We start from the raw sequence: 6,312 nt of genomic DNA on the forward strand, positions 1-6,312 counted from the left end.
GACAGGGTCTTACATGAAATCAAATACGATGCTAATGTCCCAGACATGGTCTTACGTGTAAATCATAAGTCGATGCCAACGTCCCATACATGGTCTTACACGAAAAAACATATCAGATCCTATGTCATTTCATATGATACCTAACTATTCCTATGGTTCGTACTGGCCTTTTCGAACGTCAAAACTTGTTGATACTTTCTCAGATATCTCATGCTCAACTCATATAACCATTCATCAATGTTCAATATCATTTTAACAATAATATTTCAATTCAAAACAGATTTATTTGTATACTGACTTACCTTATATAGATTCAGATAGACGGAATCGGCTACTCGACGACTTTCGACTTTCCCCGATCTAATTTCATTTTCTTTAGTTCTTGATGTATATAAATTTAAATTTAACTCTTTTATTCACCAAATCATTCAAATCAATCCGAAAACACATATTTAGGACATTTTACAAATTGGCCCTCACATTTTCATATTTTTACAATTTAGTCCCTAATTCATAAAATCACAAAATACACAAAATTTCTTTAGACATATGCTTGGCCGAATATTCTTATAGCTCATACAAGCCTTCTTATTTCATTTATTTCATATTTTAGTCCCTCAAAATCTCATTTTCAAAATTTAGTCCATTTTACTCAAATTTATGAAAAATTCAAAGATAAAATATATCAACCCAACACATATCTTTTGTTTTCCAACAAGTAACATCACAAAGCTCACAATTTCATCAATGGAATATTTCAAAATCATCAAAAAATTAAAAATTGAGACATGGGCTTGATAGAATACTAAACAACGATCACAAAAAAGTAGAAATTATTAAAAACTGATCAAAAACACATACCTAATTGATTCTTGCAAGTGTCGAATATTTAAAGCTCAAGAACCCTAATTTCTTTCTTCAATTTTGGCTAAAATGAACATAAATGGCCTAATTTCATGCTTTATTTTAATTATAATAGATTTATTTACATATTTACTTATTTACCCTTACTTAAAACATTATAACATCACATATATTAAGTCCATAACCGTCCACTAACCTTAAGTGTGGCCTAATTTCATTTTAAGGACTTTACAATTAATAAACCATAGCAAATAAGTACTTAATCAAATAGAAGGCCACTTTTGCGTTTTATGCGATTAAGTCCTTCTATGAAATTAAGCACACAAATGATAAAATTTTCATACAAAACTTTCACACTTGTCAATTCACATATTTTAAGCACAAAAAATAATATTTAAATATTTTTTTGACTCGAATTTGTTGTCCTGAAACCACAATTCCGACTAGGGTCTAAACTGGACTGTTACACACGATTTGGCACACAACCGTGAAACCCTATTTCGAATACCCACACTGTGGACACACAGGCTAGGACACGGCCGTGTGTCTAGACTTCGAATATTCACATGGTTTGCATTATGTCATATGACCGTGTTACCCTTTTTTTTAAGTTATTCCAAATTTTTTTGTTTTGTTTCAAATTGATCTCGAAATGTTCCCAAACTATTTTTAGGCCCCGCAGATTTGATTTAAGGCCCATAAGTGTACTTTTTGCCATGATTAGATTCAATTATTTTATGTAGCATGTAATTGGTATAATTATTTCTGTTGTGAAGTTAAATGTTGTGTTTTTCTCGATATTCTCTGTAACCCTAATCTGACAACGAAGATGGGTTAGGGGTGTTACAGGAATCACAAGAAGTCTCAAAGCCAGAAAAATATTTTAAAGAACTTGAATCCTTAAGCTTGAAATGATTCTATAGCACACAAAATACAGTTCATCCAAGTTTTTTTCTTGTAAGAACTATATCATCTACATATACTAATTAGGCAACAAAATTATCACTCGATAATTTAGTAAAATAGGAATAATCATAAGAAGATTGAGTGACCCTAACTTCAAAATTGCATTAGAAAAAAATAGTATATTGTTGTCTTAAAGCTTATTTCAACCCGTTAATAGACTTGTACAACCTACAAACCATGCCTTGTTGATCAGAACCATAACTAGGAGGAAGATTCATGTAGACCTCAACATTACGAATTCCATTAAGGAAAGCATTATTGATGTCCAGCTGCAAAAAAAAAAGAAAAAAAAAAGCATTCATTGCTTTAATAGCCATCCAAGTCTTAAAAGTTTTCATTTTAGCAACATGGAAAAATGTCTCAATATAATCAATCCCTTCAAGTTGTTTAAATCCTTTCCCAACTAAGCGAGCCTTGTAACTATCAACACACCCATTTTCTTCATGTTTAATCTTATAAACCCATTTACAATCAATTGGCTTCTTACCTTCAAGTAATGGACCAATAGACCATGTATGAAAAGATTCCATAGCACGAGGTTCTTTATCCATGGTAGCACTCTAGTCAAGAAGTTTTACTGTCTAATGATAAAAGGTTGGTTCATAATGGGTAGAAATGTTGGCGATAAAGGTATTGTGAGAATGTAAAAGTTTATGGTTAGAAATATAATTTTGGATAGGATATTTAAGAGTTGGTTTAGAGATGGTTTGAGTGTTGTTGCAATAAAAATCTTGCAAGTGGGATGGTTTATAAGAAATACGAGATGATTTTAGAATAGGAACACTTGGTGGAGAATATATGGCTGGGGATTAGCGGGGTAAATAATATCTTGAGTTATTTGGGAATAAGATGGGTGAAAGGTATTGGATGATTGAGGTATACAAGTTTGATTCGTGCTATTAATTGAAGGCATTGGTAACATAAGATCAGAAAAAGGGTCTATAATATCATCAAAAGTAGTAATCTTATGAAATGGAAAAATGTTGGTGTTTTGCGAGAGACCAGAATAAGAAAGAATAAAAAGAACACTTAACAGATGGAATAATTTGCTTGTACATTTTTCATCAGCATTTTCATTTCAAAAATCACATTATATAAGTGAAGCGGTTACAAGTAATCAACTAATCCCATTAAAAGATTTTGGAAAAGTAAAGATAAAACTTGTACACAAACTGATTTGGAGAAACCAGTACCTAAAAACATTATTTCAATACTAACTCTACTTGTTTTAACAAGTTATCTTAACAAATAGACTGAGCCAATAAATATATTAAATTCTATACTTGAGAACCATGCTCGCACTTTATTTGGGGGTTCACCAAAACCCTTAACAGCTCATACTAGGCAGTTCGCAAGGTGGTTCGTACATGGATCATATCTTGGTTGAGCTCGCATGTTTGATGAGCTTGCAACTTTGGTTATGCTCGCAGCTTTCGATGAGCTCGTAGTTGTGTTTGATCTCACAACTCTGGATGAGCTCGCAAGTTTGGATGGGCTCGCAACTTTGCAACCTGAGTTCACCATTGCATAAATGGCCACTTCGCAACACTCCTCCTTGGTCATAATGTTGCGAACTTCAATATCGTGTCTTAGCCTCTCGAACCTTATATTTCCAAGAGGTTTAGTTAGAATATCAATAAATTGATCATCTGACCTACAATGAACCAGGTTCACTTCATTTGATTGCTCGACCTCTCTAACAAAGTGATATTTTATCTTGAAGTGCTTTGTCTTGCCATGGAAGACTAGGTTTTTTGCAACTGCAATAGCAGATTGATTGTCACAATATATCATTGTTGCTTTCCCTCGTATTAAATTTAAATCAAAGATCAATTTCCTTAACCAAAGTGTTTGACTTACAACTGTAGTTGTTGCAATGTACTCAGCTTCAGTGGTTGATTGTAAAACAATCTCTTGCTTCTTAGAGCTCCAACTAAACACACTTTATCCCAAGGTGAAGAAGTACCCTGAAGTGCTCTTCATATCTTTAATAGAACCAGCCTAGTCATTGTATGTGAATCCAGTTAACTTCAGCTCATTCTCTTTGACATATTTGATTCCATAAAACAGCCCGTTTTTGGGTCAAATCGGAATAGTGGTTTCTGGACCACAAATCCAAATTAGAAATATTTATTTTTTTACTATTTTAAGGCCTACAGTATGATTGAATAATTGTGTGAAAATTTCGTTAAGAAATTTTATCGATTGAGTGTCCAATTTGATTAGAAGGACAAAATTGTAATAAGTGTAAAACTTGAGTTCTCCATGTTAAAGGTGCCTAAATGCTATGAATTCTTAAATTAGAGGTCCTTAAATGGTAATTAGACCAATTTATTTTAGTATGGACAAAAATGGATATGGTTAGGTAAAATTTTAAAGTTTTTCATTAAGGGTATTTTAGTAATTTGGTAAATAAAGACAAAATTAACAAATAAAAGTGTCCATCTTCAATTTAGTTTCCTTAGCCGAATTTTACAAGGAGAAGCCATAGCTAGGGTTTGGCCAACACCCAATCTTGATTGTAAGTCCGTTCTTGTCCTATTTTTAACAATTTTATATTTTTGAGATCGTTGTAACTTGATTTAGCTATTTCAAGGACTAATTTGAAAGTAAGGTGAAGTTTAAAATTTTACCCATGTTGAACATGTATGTATTTTGATGTTTGATGGTAGAAAATGCATGTATGTTGTTTGTTAAATGATTTTTGTAAAGTGATTTCCGGTAAAAACGACAAATAGGGACTTATTTGTAAAAGTCTATAAAATAGGTAGAAAAATGTGAATAAATGAAAAATGTGGGCTGTCATAAGCATGAAAAAGGTTTGGCTAGACTTGGGTTGTAAGGAAATTAAAAGAAATTCATTTTACGAGCCTAGGGACTAAAATGTAAAATGTTAAAAGTTGAGGGGTAAAAATGTAATTTTTTGCCATAGTGTGTTTTTGGGATGAATTGAATACTATGGTGATTAAATAAGTTAAATTTGATATTATAGATCGAGAAAAACAAATTTCGAGTTTAGACTGGGGAAAAAACAAGGTTGTGGACTAAATCGAACTAATAGTCATTTTTGTAACCAAGGTTAGTTCATATGTTAAATAAGCTTTAATATAATTGTATTTAAATACTTTAATATTGCATGAACTGTATGATTAATTGTGTGGACGAATTTAACTTTATGGACGAGTTTGACGACGGTTCGATAAGCAAGAAATCTCGTTTGAACTTTAGGAATAGATTAGGATACAAGTGACATGTCATTAGGGTTACCATGTTTTATGTGATTACGTGATCCAAGTGCTGGTCTTGTACATCCAACTGGTGGCTGAGTATACTGGTATATGTTGCAGTTACTTGATAGCTTGTGTCAGCAGCACCGAGTAGCTACATCTTGACTGATAGCCTGTGTGAGCAGGCCCATTGATTAGCTCGAGAGCGAGCAATTATGCGATATGAGATTGAGGTAGCTTTGGCTACATATGTGGCACTTAGTGTGCAAGATTCCCAAGTATCCAATATTATTATTCTGAGTGGTTCATGGGTATGTCAAAGATAAGAATAAGTGTAAATTGTTACGAGATAGTACAGGTTTGTACTCAAAGCTTATAATTATTAAATTCGTGAAATGATGATTTCAAGGTAAGTTATGATGGAAGTGAATTATGATCATGAGATTATGGTAAATTATGTTATCTTATATTATATTACTTGCATGACTAATGTATGGTAAGGTTGCTTATTTCTTCATATGAGCTTACTAAGCTATATAGCTTACTCTGTTTTATTTTCAATGTTTTATAGTGTCACCAAGCTAGCTCGGGATTGGAGATCGTTAGAAGTCGTATCACACTATGAAACTGTCTTTTGGGTACCGATGATTTTAAAACATTTTGAGAGTATGGCATATATAGGGACTTGGTCATTTTGTTATATGTGTCATTTTATTTGGCCAAATGTATTGGCTTATATTTGTTTAAGGTGATTTGGTATTTAGCCATGTAATTGGTTTATTTTGGCTAAAATGATTGTAAGCCCATTTATATAAGTATATGTGTTAATGCCTTCTTGTTTTTGTGTTCTGTAATGGGCTACTATGTGTTTATTATGGTTAAATGACTTGTTGTGAAATGGATGGGATGGGTCCTTTGGTGTGCTAGGAAATCTAAGTAGAATTGTGCATGATGAAAGTATTCATGTTGATACTTGTGAATTTGAGTTTGGTATGAATTGAATTGGTAAATTATACTATAGTAAATATGTTAAGTGTTGGTAATGAATGATATAATTTAGCCTTGATTATGGATGTTTTGGTTACTTAAACATACCATGGATTATGCCATTGAACTTGTGGGTGTGTAGGTTAAATGAGGGTGACAAATGGCTTGGTAGATAGCCTTGATTTTGTCCACATGAGTAGACACATAGGCGTGTGTCTAGGCCATGTGTGACATACGGTCTACCCCATGAGCACGTGTTCTAGCCATG

This window comes from Gossypium hirsutum, chromosome A06 (assembly GCF_007990345.1).
Source record: "Gossypium hirsutum isolate 1008001.06 chromosome A06, Gossypium_hirsutum_v2.1, whole genome shotgun sequence".
Classification (NCBI taxonomy): domain Eukaryota; kingdom Viridiplantae; phylum Streptophyta; class Magnoliopsida; order Malvales; family Malvaceae; genus Gossypium; species Gossypium hirsutum.